Genomic DNA, 15,672 nt, shown 5'->3' with positions numbered 1-15,672 from the left:
CCTCTTCCTTGATGCACCGTACTTGGTCTAGATCACGAGCCCTACGCTCCCTGGCCTTAGCAAGCCTATACAACTAAGTTGTTGTCTTAGTTGTCGTAACCGCCAGCTTATCCTCTTGTCTAGCTACCTTATACTCTTTCTTATTCTTACGTCTCTCCTACTCATCCTTGCTCTCAACCAACTTGGCATAAGCCACATTCTTAGACTCTACCTTCCTCTTAACCTCCTTGCTCTCAACCAACTTGGCATAAGCTACCTTTTTAGACTCTACCTTCCTATTAACCTCATTTTTCTACCACCTATCTCCTTGATGCTTACCAGATCGACCTCTCGAAATACCCAACACCTCCCTGCAGGTCTCCCTAATGCAACTAGCAGTCGTCTCTTGCATACTATCCACATTCCCTCCACTTTTCTAAGCTCCGCTCCTCTTTAACTTTTCCCTCAACTCCAAAGCACTAGCCAACGTCAAGCTACCCCACTTAATCCTGGTCCGACCCTCCGCACTCCTCTTCTTTCTGCCCTTATTGATTACTAAGTCCATCACCAACAACCTATGTTGAGTTGAAAGACACTCGTTAGATATGACTTTACAGTCTTTACATAGCGCTCTATCCCCCTTCCTAAGGAGCAAAAAGTTAATCTGAGTCTTGGTCACTGAATTGCGAAAAGTAATAAGGTGCTTCTCCTTCTTTGAAAAGCTCAAATTCGCTATCCGCAACCCAAAAGCCCTAGAAAATCCAAAAGAGAAATTCCACCTTCATTCTTCTACCCAAAACCAAAACTGCTATGCACATCATCATACCCTCTCAACAAAGACCCAATATGCCTATTGAAATCTCCTCCCACAAAAAGCTTCTCAGTGCTCGGGACACCCCACACCAACTCATCCAAAACCTCACAAAATCTCTTCTTCTCCTTCTCGTTCAAACCTAATTGCAGAGCATAGGCACTAATAGCGTTCACCACAGACCCTTCAATGACCAACTTAATAGACATCAACCTATCATTGACTCTCTTCACCTCCACCACCTGCTCTCTAAGATCCTCATTTACTAAAATACCTACTTTATTTCTATGTCTCACGCTACCCGAGTACCACAACTTATATCCATCCACATCTCTCGCCTTAGTGCCTACCGATTTAGTTTTCTGGACGCACGCTATACTAACCTTCCGCTTTCTAAGAATCTTCACTAGCTCTATAGACTTACCTTGAAGCGTCCCTATGGTCCAGGGCCCAACTCTCAACCTAGAAACACTCTTATCCCACCTAGCCCTACTCTCCCTCGCCTCCAACCCCGAACTCGCACCTAGACCCAATCCCTGTCCCGACCCCAACCTATGACATGACCCTAGTCTGTCATCTACCCTCTCAGCCACCACTCAAAAGGTACATTAGTAGAAAGTGAAGAACATAGGAGACAAAAACACGACAAGAAAAAAAGTACGACTAAAAACGGCTAAATAAACCAATAAAAACAACAAATGAGGTTGCTATTCACAAGCAAAAACAAGCATTAATAAAGAACACCTATTAAGTTATGGAGAAATCGAAATCGTCAAGAAAAGCAGACAGGATATCACGATAGACAAAGAGATGAAAAGCCTACACCAAATAAACTAGAAAGAAATAAACTATAGAAGAATTAAACAAGTGCACTTGATTCTTGAAGAGAACGCAGTGATGGACGTTTTCTTGATTATTTTATTGAATTACGGCAAATTGATGTACAAATTGGTTGTCGGAATTTGTTGTCGCTGCCTTTACCTACTGTTGCATCACTTTCCTGTACCTGGTGGCCAAAATAGTATCATCGGAGCTGGTGTTTGCCGAAATCAGCTCCAATCGTGCACCGCTTGTTGGTCGAGCCGACGAAAATCCTATTCTGCTAGCGATAGCAGAGTAAAAAGTGAAATGGGGTAGAAAGAGAGAGGAGTGAGAGATATAAAGGGGCTTAGCGCGAGATTTGTGTACTGTTGTCGGCGGCGCGCTGGTGTTGGTGCTATCGAAGGTGGCGCACTGGTGCTGCTACTGTAAATATCCCCAAAATCCCTAAAATCTTCGGTGAAACCTCCGTCACCGACCGCCAATGACCGTCATATAGGAAAATCCAACCCACGAACAATGCCAAGTTCCTCCCCGTTAACAACTTTGGCTCCGAAAACTTTCCAACAGCTAATACTTTAACTTTGTTGTCCAATTCTTGAATCTTCGTTCTGAGAATTCAATTTTCTAATTGATCTTGATTTATTTCTCAAAACCCCAAAAATCTTAGGGCATGATTTTAAATCCAAATTTCACTTCTTTTCACTTGAATAATGTTTTTATCTTATGATTACTAGTTTTTCACCAATTTAACCTTCAAAATAACTCTGATTCTTGATTTTAACCCGAATTTTAAATATTTTACCTAGTAAAGCTCAAAAATGAGTTTTCTTCAATTTAAACCTTGTTTTGACTCGATTTAACTTGTCTTTTTAGTTGTAAGTTTCTAAAAATATAGGGAACATGTTTTTGAAGTAAAGTTTCGATTTTGTCCTTCTTTTTCAAAAATTCATTTTGGGGGGCTGTTTTGACCCTAACTTAGAGTAGTCAATATGGGTGTTTTTGGTTTTGTTTTAACGCGTAGATTTCATATTTGATGTTTTTAGTGGAGTTCGAGTTTTTTTATGAAAGGTAAGGTCTCAGTTTCAAGTGTAGCGGGCCAATTTTGGCTTTTGAGGTAGGTTATGACTTAACTCTTTCAGACTGGGTTGGGTAGTAAATAATGATACAAAATGCATGTTAAGGGTGAGAACTAATCATGAAAAATGACTATTTATGTGTTGTGCCCGTGTGGGGTCCTATATGTAATGTAATTGTCAAAATTGAGTTATTATGTGATATGTGTGACCATGTGGGGTCCTATGTGTTATTAATAGCCTTAAATACATGTGAATAATTGTATTGTGTTGTTAAGATGCTTAATATGGTACCATTGGTGTATTGTGATTATATTCATATTTTATTTGGCATATGGGACATGTGAAAATTCATGGATAAAACTGAAATAATGAGTGGATATTGGCTCACATGGTTGTGGAAATATATCATTATGGTTGGTTGTGAAAATACTCATTGTGACGGATTGTGAGCATTACATTCTCATATCATCCTCATTCATGAAACATTAGTACCATCGTGGAAACATCTGAGAAATACTGGCAACACCTTTTTAAACTCCTTCCCGAATGATGTGCGGGGGAGGAGATATTATAACACCTTATAAAATCCTTTTCGAGGGATGTGCCGAAAAGAAGATATGAGACATGTGGATTGTATACGGGTTGACGAACCCTCCATAAGTCTTACGCCAGGAAGCTTTAGCTCCATAGGTGTATACGGGGATTATGCAACGATACCGGAGGTTGTGCGATGACCTCGTGCATCATCATCATCATATACATTGCACTTACTTTATTGTGTTATGTTGTATTGGAATATTGATTTGTCATCTATGTAACTGACATATTGACTTGTCATCTATGTATTTATTGTATCTTCTTTTACTTGTATTTGATGATCTTGTATATGCATGTTCCCTCTTGTTCTCTTATATGTGATATAATACGTACTTTTGTTTTATCTTGGTGAGATGTTGCAATATATGTGAGATATATTAAAACTGTTAGTGCAAGCGGTGTGGGCTACTGCTGTAGGATATTTTCTGATTACAAGTGACGTGTCCTTTGTGTATATTTTGTATGCTTTATTTACTACTTTGCTTGGTCACCGTATGATACCTACTGAGTACAAGTGGACCATACTCATTCCTATTGTGCCCTTTTGGTGCAGGTCCTAGCTCGAGTGCGCCTCAGCTTGCCTGACTCGAGCGATTGTTGGAGCTTTCAAGGTAGCGATTGGACATTCATGCGTCCGAAGTTCACCTCTATCTTTCTATAGTAGTTATGTCTTGATTAGTTTTTGGAGACAGTTATTATTTCTTTGTGGTTATTTTTTTGATGTATTTGACTCTTGGGTTGTATTAGTAGTTCTTACACTTTTGACACCTTGTTTGGGGCATGATTGGTATTTTGGATAAGTTCTTTCCGCATTATTATGATTACTTATATGGTTCGGCTTCGTTCTAGAAGCCTTATCTTGGGATATTTCTGTATTTTTCTCTTTTCATATTAGTTTGGGTGATAGACTTACTTGTCAAGATGCACTGCGAGAAGTGTCATCATGACCCTCGTTTTTGGGCCGTGACATTTTTCTTCTATTCTACTAATTAGAGTGACATAGTAAAATTATTTGAACAAATTCTTGTGAATTTTTTTAAAGTGGTCCCATATAAGACGTCAAATTAATTTAAAATATTAAAAATAATTTTATAATTTTTAAGTGGTCATATATAAGGAGTCAAGTTAATTTAAAACATCAAAAAATAATTTATCGTTTTATGTCTATTTTATCTTTTTTTATTAAATATTATTAACTTTTTAATACTTAAATGACTTATAAAAACATCAAAAAATAATTTATTATTGTATGTCTATTTTATATATTTTTTATATTGAATATTATTAATTTTGTAATACTTAAATAACATAATAATTAATTATGAGTGATATAGTAAAATCACAATTGAAGCAGTTGAATCAATTATGTCATAAATGTCTATTTTGAATTTTTTATTAAATATTCTTAATTTTTTAATAAGTAAATTACTTATAATAATTAATTAGGAAAAATATAGTAAAATCACAATTGAATCCGCTATGTTGACCATGAGCAGCCTGCTTCAGCTGCTTCTTTGCCACGTATTATATAGGACTAGACACAAAAATTCCGTACCAATACGGACCCAATATATGTTACTTTATTTGTCCTAATTTATATGGGATTGCAAAAGTTTAGAGACAACTAAAATTTTTAATATGATTTTTAAATATTTTAAATTATTAATTATTGTGATTCATAATTTTTTTTTATGTAATCTTCACATAATACATGTTATTCCTTCTTTCTCAGTTTATATCACCCAAATGAAATTTTGAGAGTTGTCAATTCAAATGACACAAATAATTTTTTTTTATAAATTTCTTAAATATTTTAAGTTGTCAATTTAAGAATAATTAAAAATACTTTATCTAGACATTGAGAAAAATTCTAACAAATAAATTAAAACATACTTTTAATCATCTCTCGTAGAAATGAACAAGTTTTCATATTATTAAATTACTAGTTAATAATTTTTTCATGTAATCTTCGCATAATACACGTTATTCCTTCTTTCTCAATTTATATCACCCAAATGAAATTTTGAGAGTTGTCAATTCAAATGATACAAATAAATTAATCTATAAATTTCTTAAATATTTTAAGTTGTTAATTATTGTGATTCATAATAATTTTTTTATGTAATATTCACATAATACATGTTATTTCCTCTTTATCAATTTATATCACCCAAATGAAATTTTTAGAGTTGTCAATTCAAATGACATAAATAATTTTTTTGTTATAAATTTTTTAAATATTTTAAGTTGTTAATTTAAGTATAATTAAAAATATTGTAACATGACTTTGAGAAAAATTCTAACATATAAATTAAAACATACTACTCCCTCCGTTTAAAAAAGAATGACCTACTTTGACTTGACACAAAGTTTAAGAAAATAAAGAAGACTTTTGAATCTTGTGACCTTAAATTAAAGTTGAGTCAAATGTACCAAAATATCCTTTAATCTTGTGGTCCTAAACATGCTATGTGGAAAATTGAAATTAAAGTATTGCCTAAAAGAAAAGGGATCAATCTTTTTAAAATGAATTAAAAAAAAAGTAGGTCATTCTTTTTTAAACGGAAGAGTATTCATTTTCTCTATATTAAATTTAAAAAGAAATAAGAGGCCAAATATATTTTTAAGGAAAATGAGAACAAATAATGCACAGAGAAATTATAGAAAACATGTAAACAGAAAAAGTAAATGGGCCCACTTCCCAGAAAAGTTGAATTAACTTTTGGGCTGAGTCAAAAGTAAAAGGGTAAAATATGTGTTAGATTTTCTTGTCCACAATAAAATATACAATCATGATACAAGTAGATACAATACATTTTATTTTTTAGATACAATATGTTTTAAGTACTATAGTAATAAACTACCTAAACTATCCGTGAAACGCACATGATGAACACCACATGTGTGCTAACTCGCATTTCTACTAAGTACTAGAGGAGCAAGACCCATGTTAGTACGGGTCCATCGTTAAGTTATTTTTACTATTTATAATAAATTAAATTGATATTAATTTAAATTATGAATTATAAAATAGTAATACACAAAATATATTAACTACGTGGTAGTATTTTTCAAAGAGCCAAGTCTTACAAGATAATTATGTATAACTTACTCATATAAACAACAAAATTTGATGCATTTAAAAATTTATATCTTTAATCATATGATCGAGATTTGCTACATCAAGTAGAAAATTTGACATTAAAATTGATACATAAGACTTGACATTTGTTGTATAAAATAGAGAATAATTGTTGAAAAAGATAAAGAGTTGTCCAGTCATTCTATATTACATCACATGTGGACTGCAATTAATAACCAACATTGTATTCCCTTACTAAGCCGCCATAGACATCATTTGCTTTCATTTTCTCCTTCTCTTTTATTTGTCAACTTGTTCTTTGAAGTTAAACTAAATTAATATTTTAAATTCAAATTTTAAGTGTTTCAGAAATTATATAAAATAAAAAATTATAAGTTACCATCTTTCATATTAATTTAAATTATTTGACTTTGAGAACACGATAAAACATACTTATGTAGATATTTTATTGAACTTTATTTTTGTATATGTTCCTTCCATTAAAACGTGGAGTCGTTTGTTAGAGTATAAAAAAATAACACTGATAGAATGTATTAATAATTTTGGCACTAATAATGCTTGTATTAGTAATATTTGTATTATTTACGCAAATATTATTTCGTATACACTGTTTGATGTACTGTATAAGAACTTGCATTTTTCAATTTTGATATATTTAAACAAAAGTTGAAAAGAAAAGATGGATTGCATATACATCCTAAGATTCATCCGGAATCTAGCATGAGTTCAATATATATTTTTTTGTTTCAATTTTTTTGACATAAATTGAATTTAGATAATCAATCATCCTTTTAATATGGTTTTAGATATTTTAAGTTGTTAATATTGTAACCTATAATATTTTTATATAATTTTTAAATAATATATGTTACTCCCTCTATTCAAATTTTTGTGGCATTGATAGTCAATTGTATTTTAAAAATAATTTAAATTATTAATTATTGTGATTTATGATATTTTTCATCTATTTCAATTTAAGTGACATTAATATAATTTCGAGAGTCAACCAAATATTTATATTATTTAAATTTTTTAAGTTGTTAATTATTGTGATTTATAGTATTTTTTTTTGTATTTTATAAAAATATATAATAGATTAAATTATTTATAGATATTTCAAGTTTTTAATTATTGTAATTTATAATATTTTTTAATGTAATTTTTAAAAAAAATATGCTACACTCCTTGTCCAAAGTCCTGTGTCACTGATAGTCAATTATATTTTTTAAATAATTTAAATTTTTAATTATTGTGTAAAATTTTTCTACTATAATTTAAGTGACATGATGCTTAGATAACCATAATAATTAATAAGAGGTGATATAGTAAAATTACGATTGAAGCAACGAAATAAACATGTCTTAAATAACTCACAACATCTAATTAAAAGTGATATAGTAAAATTACTATAAAAGATACTTGTGAAAAAAAAGTAAGTGAAATCTCATATAAGACGTCAAGTTATTTTAAAACATCAAGAGTTAACTTATCATTTTATATCTATTTTATCTTTTTAGTTAAATATTGATTATGTATTTAATACGTAGATATCTTGTAATAATTAATTAGAGGTGATATTTAGTAAAATTATAATTAAGGCAGCTGATGCAAACATGACATAAATGTCTATTTTATTATTTTATTAGATATTATTATTTTTTTAATATGTAAATAATTTATAATAGTTACTTAGGAATGATAGTAAAATCCTGGAGCAAACAACTGAAGCCGACAGGTCGACGGAGAGCTACTTTAAATACTTAGATGACATCTAATTAATTTGGGGTGATATTTAGTAAATTACGATTAAAGTAGATGAAACAGACATGTCATAAATGTCTATTTTACTTTTTTTATTTAATATTATTTTTTTAATATATAAATAATTTAAAATAATTAATAAAAAATGATATAATATAAAGTAAAATTATGATTGAAGCAACAGAAATAGACATGTCATAAATGTCTATTTTTTTTTAAAAAAAAATATTATTATTTTTTTAATATATAAATGACTTATAATAATTAATTAGGGGCAATTTAATAAAATCACGATTGAAGCAATTGAAGCAAACAACATAAGCAGGCATATCAAAATTTTCTCTTCTATATTAGAAAAAAAATAGGTGAAATTATAGTAACAAATAAGAAAGAAAGTAAATTATATATTTGATATAAAATTAAATAAAGAATAAAATTTATTTAATTGTATCACTAATTAATTTTTATAATAAATTATCATCTTACTAATCAATTTACTTAAATATAATATATTTGAAACACTTTTATACAATAAAAAGATAAATAAAAATGAAAAATAAATGAAAGATATAGGGTCCATGTGTGTGGAAATATATGCAAGGCATGTGATGGCATTATGATAAATTTTATACTTGGCATTATTGGTAATTAAAAAGAAAAGAATGGGTTTTAATTAAAAATTTTCATAAGGTTCAAAAAACAAAGAACAAAAAATTATCAATTTGAGCTTAGAACATGAAGTGAATGATCAATTACCCTTAGATAAATTTGTTATGTCATTTCCATTCCATGACCAAATCACATCTTCTATAGACAATAAAAAGATAAATAAAAACGAAAAATAAATGGAAGATATAGAGTCCACGTGTGTGGAAATATATGCAAGGCATGTGACGACATTATGATAAATTTTATACTTGGCATTATTGATAATTAAAAAGAAAAAGAATGGGCTTTTATTAAAAATTTTCATGAGGTTCAAAAAACAAAGCACAAAAAATTATTAATTTTAGCTTAGAACTTGAAGTCAATGACCAAATTACCCTTAGATAAATTTGTTATGTCATTTCCATCCCATGACCAAACCATCTCTTCTATAAAGAACTAGAGGAGCATGACCCGTGTCAGCACTCCCAACATTAAGATATTTATTTGTCTTTTCAATTTTGATATATTTAAATAAATTTTTTTAATAAAAGGATTGCATATGTTTTCTAGATTCATCCAGAATCTAGAATGAGTTCAACATATGTTATTTAAATACGTATTTAGATAATTTAAGTTGTTAACTATTTTAATTTATAATATTTTTTTATGTAATTTTCAAATTAATATACGTTACTTTTCTTGTCCTAATTATCGTGGCATTGATAGTCAATTATATTTTAAAAATAATTTAAGTTTTTAATTATTGTGATTTATAATACTTTTCTTCTATTCCAATTTTAGTGACACTAATATAATTTCAAGAGTCGACCGAATATTTTATATCTTTTAATTTTTTTAAGTTGTTAATTATTCTGATTTCTAGTATTTTTCATGTAATTTTTTTTGAAATATATAACATATTAAATTTTTTTTAGAAATTTTAAGTTGTTAACAATTGTAATTTATAATACTTTTTATGTAATTTCTGAATAATATATGCTACTCTCCTTGTCCAGAATTTTGTGTCGACGACAACCAATTATATTTTTTAAATAATTTAAATTTTTTATCATTGTGATTTATAATATTTCTTCTATCTCACCTTATGTGGCACAATGCTTAAATAACCATAATAATTAATTATGAGTGATATAGTAAAATCATCGTTCGAAAGACGAAAATTTAATTTAAAATATTAAGAGTTAATTTCGTATTTTAGGTCTATTTTATTTTTCATTAAATATTATTTATTTTCTTAATACCTAGATGACTCGTAATAATTAATTAAGAGCGATTAGTATTGTTATTACTATAAAATTAATATAATTTTATCATATCCAAAAGTAATCATCGATAATTCACCGGAATAGTATATTAATTAAATATGGGATGCTGTATTTCCATATGCAAAATATGATATTATTAAACATTATTGGATAGTGCATTATATTTATCTTTCACAATAATAAAATTTTACTATATATTTTTCTTTATTTCTTTTTACCTTGATACATATTGACCCAACACAAATTCTAAGAAAATATTCATTAAAAATTATTTTATTAAATTAAATTTATTAATTTTGTAATTTAAAAATTTAAAGTTAAGTTTAAATATCAATATTTCTATATAAGGAAAAAGTAATTTTAAAATTTAAATTTACTAAAATAAATAAATAAATAAAAATATTATTTTTTTATCTAAAAGTCAATTAAAATAATAAAATTAATTTACTTTAAATATTTAGTTGCAATTAATTAAGATAATTTTTTATTTTGTCATAATTTATGCTGCACCGATAAAATTTTGAGAGTTTGAATAGAAATTTTATTTATTTTTAAAAAAGTATTTTAACTTGTTAATAATTGTGATTTATAATAATTTTTACGTAATTATCAAATAATATATTTACTCCATGTGTCCCAATTTATGTGACTTCGATACAATTTTGAGAGTCAACTAAAATTTTTATATATCTTTTAAATATTTTAAGTTGTTAATTATTATGATTTGTAGTACTTTTTCTTTTATCTCAATTTATGTGGCATTGCTAAAATAATGAGAGTCAATAAAATTTTTATATGTCTTTTAAATATTTTAAGTTATTAATTATTGTGATTTGTGGTAACAAATTAGTTTTGAACATGATAATCAATTAAAGAAATGATTTTTTTTTACTTCCAATATGTAGTTATAGTTAATTAATATAAATTTATAGAATATATTAAATATTTAAATCATTATGATGAAACAATGGAATTATTATATATTGAGGCATGGTATGTAATTAAGTGGGAGTAGAGGGATTTTTGGTAAGAGTCAATAAAATTTCTATATGTCTTTTGAATATTTTAAGTTATTAATTATTGTGATTTGTGGCAACAAATTAATTTTGAACATGATAGACAATTAAATAAATAAATAAATTTTACTTTCAATATGTAGTTATAGTTAATTAATATAAATTAATAAAATATATTAAATATTTAAATCATTCTGATAAAATAATAAAATTATTATATATTGGGACATGGTATGTAATTATATGGAAATAATTGAGTTTTTTGGTAATTGGAAGAGGTGGTCGAAACCACCTCTTCTATATAATAGAAAAGAAAAAAGTACTTCCACCGTTTTAAAAAAAAAAGTGATTTACTTTGACTTGATATAAAGTTTAAGAAAATAAAAAAAGATTTTTGAATCTTGTGATCTTAAATTAAAGTTATATAAATATATTAAAATATTCTTTAATCTTATGGTCTTAAATATGTCATATGAAAAGTTGAAATTAAAATAATATAAAAAAAGAAGAAGTTGTTTTTTTAAAATGAATTAAAATGAAAATTAGATCATTCTTTTTAAACGGAGCGAGTAATAAAGTTGGCTTATCAACAAATTTGAAAAAGAGATGCACTTTGTCTTTCCCTTTTCCCTTTTTCTTTTTCTTTTTCTTTTTTTGTTTTTGAATTTTTGTCGTCATATGAAAAATCATTGTCATTTTTCGCGTATTTTTTTTGAGTCGAATTCACGTCAAGTCAAGTAAGAAAGAGCTTCAAACTTGCTATCAACTTCCTCAATTGCACAAAGCATGACAAAGAGCTGATGTACCAAGTTAACATACTTCAAAATAAAGTAAGATATTCAAGAATGCTTGTCACCTGATAGTTTTTGGATTCATAGAAGTGAAAGATATGTTTGAAGTTAAACCCAGGAGCATCATGCAAGAGAAATATGATTTGAGCCAAAAAGTTCCAGTAGAAAGAATTCGGGGGTCAAAAATGCAAGTCAACGATACTTATCAATGATTGAAATGGAGCTGAGTATGACAAATGCAAGAGTGGTCACCTCAATAGCCAAATGCCACAAATCAATCACCACGTTTTTAAATTATAATTGGTCTTTGTTTGAAATAGAGAGGAATTTTCCCTTAATTCAAATGATTTAAAGTTTACATATCAACAAGATGAAACACTTCCTTGTTTGGGTAAGTCATTTTTTATTTGTTAGGTGACGCACTTCCTAACTTGAGCTTTAACTTCTAGAAGATACACTTTCTAGTTGAGTCATTTCAATTAACCCCTAGGAGACGCACTTCCTAGTTAGAGTATGTCTAGTTTCATTTGTTAGGTGATGCACTTCCTAACTTGAACCATCACTCCTAGAAGACGCACTTTCTAGTCTAGTCATTTCATTAATCCTTAGGAGACGCACTTCCTAGTTTGGATAATTCAAGTTTCATTCGTTAGGTGACGTACTTCCTAATTTGAACCATCACTCCTAGAAGACGCACTTTCTAGTTGAGTTATTTCATTCAACCCCTAGAAGACGCACTTCTTAGTCTGGATAATTCAAGACTCATTTGTTAGGTGATGCACTTCCTAACCTAAATCATCACTCCTAGAAGACGCGCTTTCTAGTTGAGTCATTTCATTCAACCCCTAGGAGATGCACTTCCTAGTTTGGATAATTCAAGTTTCATTTGTTAGGTGATTCATTTCCTAACCTGAACCATCACTCCTAGAAGACGTGCTTTCTAGTTGAGTAATTTCATTCAACCCCTAGGAGATACACTTCCTAGTCTGGATAATTCAAGTTTCATTTGTTAGGTGATGCAGTTCCTAACTTGAATCATCACTTCTAGAAGACGTACTTTCTAGTCGAGTCATTTCATTTAACCTCTAGGAGAAGCACTTCCTAGTCTGAATAAGTCAATTTTCATTTGTTAGGTGAAACACTTCCTAACTTGAACATTCACTCCTAGAAAACACACTTTCTAGTCGAGTCATTTCATTTAATCCCTGGGAGACGCACTTCCTAATCTGAATAAATCAGTTTTCATTTGTTAGGTGAAGCACTTCCTAACTTGAACATTCACGCCTAGAAGTCGCACTTTCTAGTCGAGTCCTTCAATTTAACTTTTAGGAGACACACTTTCTAATTTGGTCATCAGTTTTACTCTAAGGAGACACATTTCCTTAGTAGGGCTTTGATTCACACTCTTTCTGTACTTTTCAAAAATTGTAATCTTATGATTCACACTCTTTCTGTACTTTTCAAAAATTATAATCTTATGATGCTCACAAAATTTTCTCCGTAGAAGTAGGGAACTTACTTCTTGAACAGGACCCTCCTGAAGAATGAGAATTTTCTTTTGAACAGGACCCTCTTGAAGAATGAGAATTTACTTTTGAACAGGACCCTCCTGAAGAATGTGAATTTACTTTTGAATAGGACCCTCCTGAAGAATGGAAAGTTACTTTTTGCACAGGACCCTCCTAAAGAATGGGAATTTACTTTTTGCACAGGACCCTCCTGAAGAATGGGAATTTACTTTTGAACAGGACCCTCTTGAAGAATGGAATGTTATTTTTCTTTTTCACCTTTTATTTTGAGTTCAGGAACATATTTAAAGAATAAAAAGTAAGTCCAGGAGCCCGCCTGAAGAACAGGGTGAAGAAATTGCAAGTCCAGGAGCCCGCCTGAAGAATAGGGTAAAAAAAAAGAAAGTCCAGGAGCCCGCTTGAAGAACAGGGTGAAGAAAAAGAAAATCCAGGAGCCCGCCTGAAGAACAGGGTGAAGAAATTATAAGTCCAGGAGCCCGCCTGAAGAACAGGGTGAAGAAAAAGAAAGCCCAGGAGCCCGCCTGAAGAACAGGGTGAAGAAAAGAGAATGTCCAGGAGCCGGCATAAAGAATAGGGTGAAGAAAAACTAAATCCAGGAGCCTGTCTGAAGAACAGGGTGAAGAAAAAGTAAGTTCAGGAGCCTGCCTAAAGAACAGAGTGAAGAAGCAACAAATCAGGAGCCTGCCTGAAGAACAGGGTAAAGAAGTAACAAGTTAGGAGCCCACCTGAAGAACCGGGTGAAAAAGTAGCAAGTCAGGAGCACACCTGAAGAATAGGGTGAACATTATCAGCTGCAAGTTCAGGAGCCCGCCTGAAGAATAGGGTGAAGATTTTCAAGTCCAAGTCAGAAGAAAATCTGAAGAATAAACCAATTGTCAAGTTCCCCTCTAATGCCAAAAGCCGACGAGGAGGAACATTTCGTGTGTCAAGTTCTACTCAGAATAATGACTATCTCACCATTTGAGAAGTCATGAAGATTCAAGTCAAGATTTCAAAAAATAATAAAGCATAGATAGGATCTCTCACTTGTATCTTTATTCTATTTTTGTTATTCATTTCAATGTAAAAGCAGAATATCGTGAACCGGAAACTCGACGGAACCTGACTCGATCTCTAGCTCACTGCCACATCATTTACCCCATTTGAACTACATATGACCAAAAAAAGAAGATTATACGTATTCATGCTTGTTACGTTCCAAGTTGTTTCATCACAAGAAGATTATAAGCTCTTGAACAGCTATGCAATGAAAGATAAACTTGAGAGAATAGAAACAAAGTAGTTTTGTATATTTTCTGAATGAATCCCTTCAACTAGTACAAGTTGCTTTAACAGGAAATGAAATGAGACTAACAGCTCTTCCCGCCTATTCTAACTAATAACAAATGGACACTACTATTTTAACTAACTGCCTACCTATCTCACTCCCACATGATGTGGCATTATAAGTATTATTATTATTTTATGCAAAGAAGAAAATAGAATTCATTGTAGTATAAGAATTGTTACTATATAGTATTAGAATGGAATGGTGATTTTGCATTGATGACACTTCGTTTAAAAAAAATGACTCTTTTCTTTTCTAGCAATACTTCACAAACATCTTCTTTATTCTCTTAAACTTTGCCAAGTTAAAGTAAGTCATTGCTTTTTAAACGGAGGAAGTAATATATACAATTGAGAAAATGGTCAAAAGCTCCCCCAACCTTTAACCCAAATTTCAACTACACACTTATATTTTGCGGGGGTCCTATGACCCCCTGAACATTTTAAAAATGGAATATATACCCATCTAAAAGCTCATACCCAAATGTTGTTTCAAGTAGTGACTTGCACGGGCTGCCATGTCATGCCATGTCATTGCCACATCATTTTTTTCCTTTTTTACTCTAAAAAATTAATTATTTTACTTTATATATTTTTCTTTCCTCTTTATATATTATTTCCTCCTTAACAAAGTTTTTTTCTCTTCCCTATTTCCCATTTTGCTCCATTTTCTTCGTTAACCCAATTTCATTTCTCGTAGTTAATTTTTGAAATTTAATTTTGCATTAAATTTAGTTTTGAAATTTAATTCGCCGCATCCGAGGAGATTTTCGACTTCATATTTACCAAAAAGGTTCAGCTTATAAACTCCGGTTGCAACTCCCGTGGTGGTTCCGACAGAGGATGATGATGAATTGCTTTCGTTACGTAAGATCTCTAGAATTACTAGTAGCAAATTCCTCGGGATGTTTTTTTTTTTTTTTCAGT

This window comes from Capsicum annuum, chromosome 6 (assembly GCF_002878395.1).
Source record: "Capsicum annuum cultivar UCD-10X-F1 chromosome 6, UCD10Xv1.1, whole genome shotgun sequence".
Taxonomy (NCBI): Eukaryota; Viridiplantae; Streptophyta; class Magnoliopsida; order Solanales; family Solanaceae; genus Capsicum; species Capsicum annuum.
Note: the sequence above shows the minus strand (reverse complement) of the source record.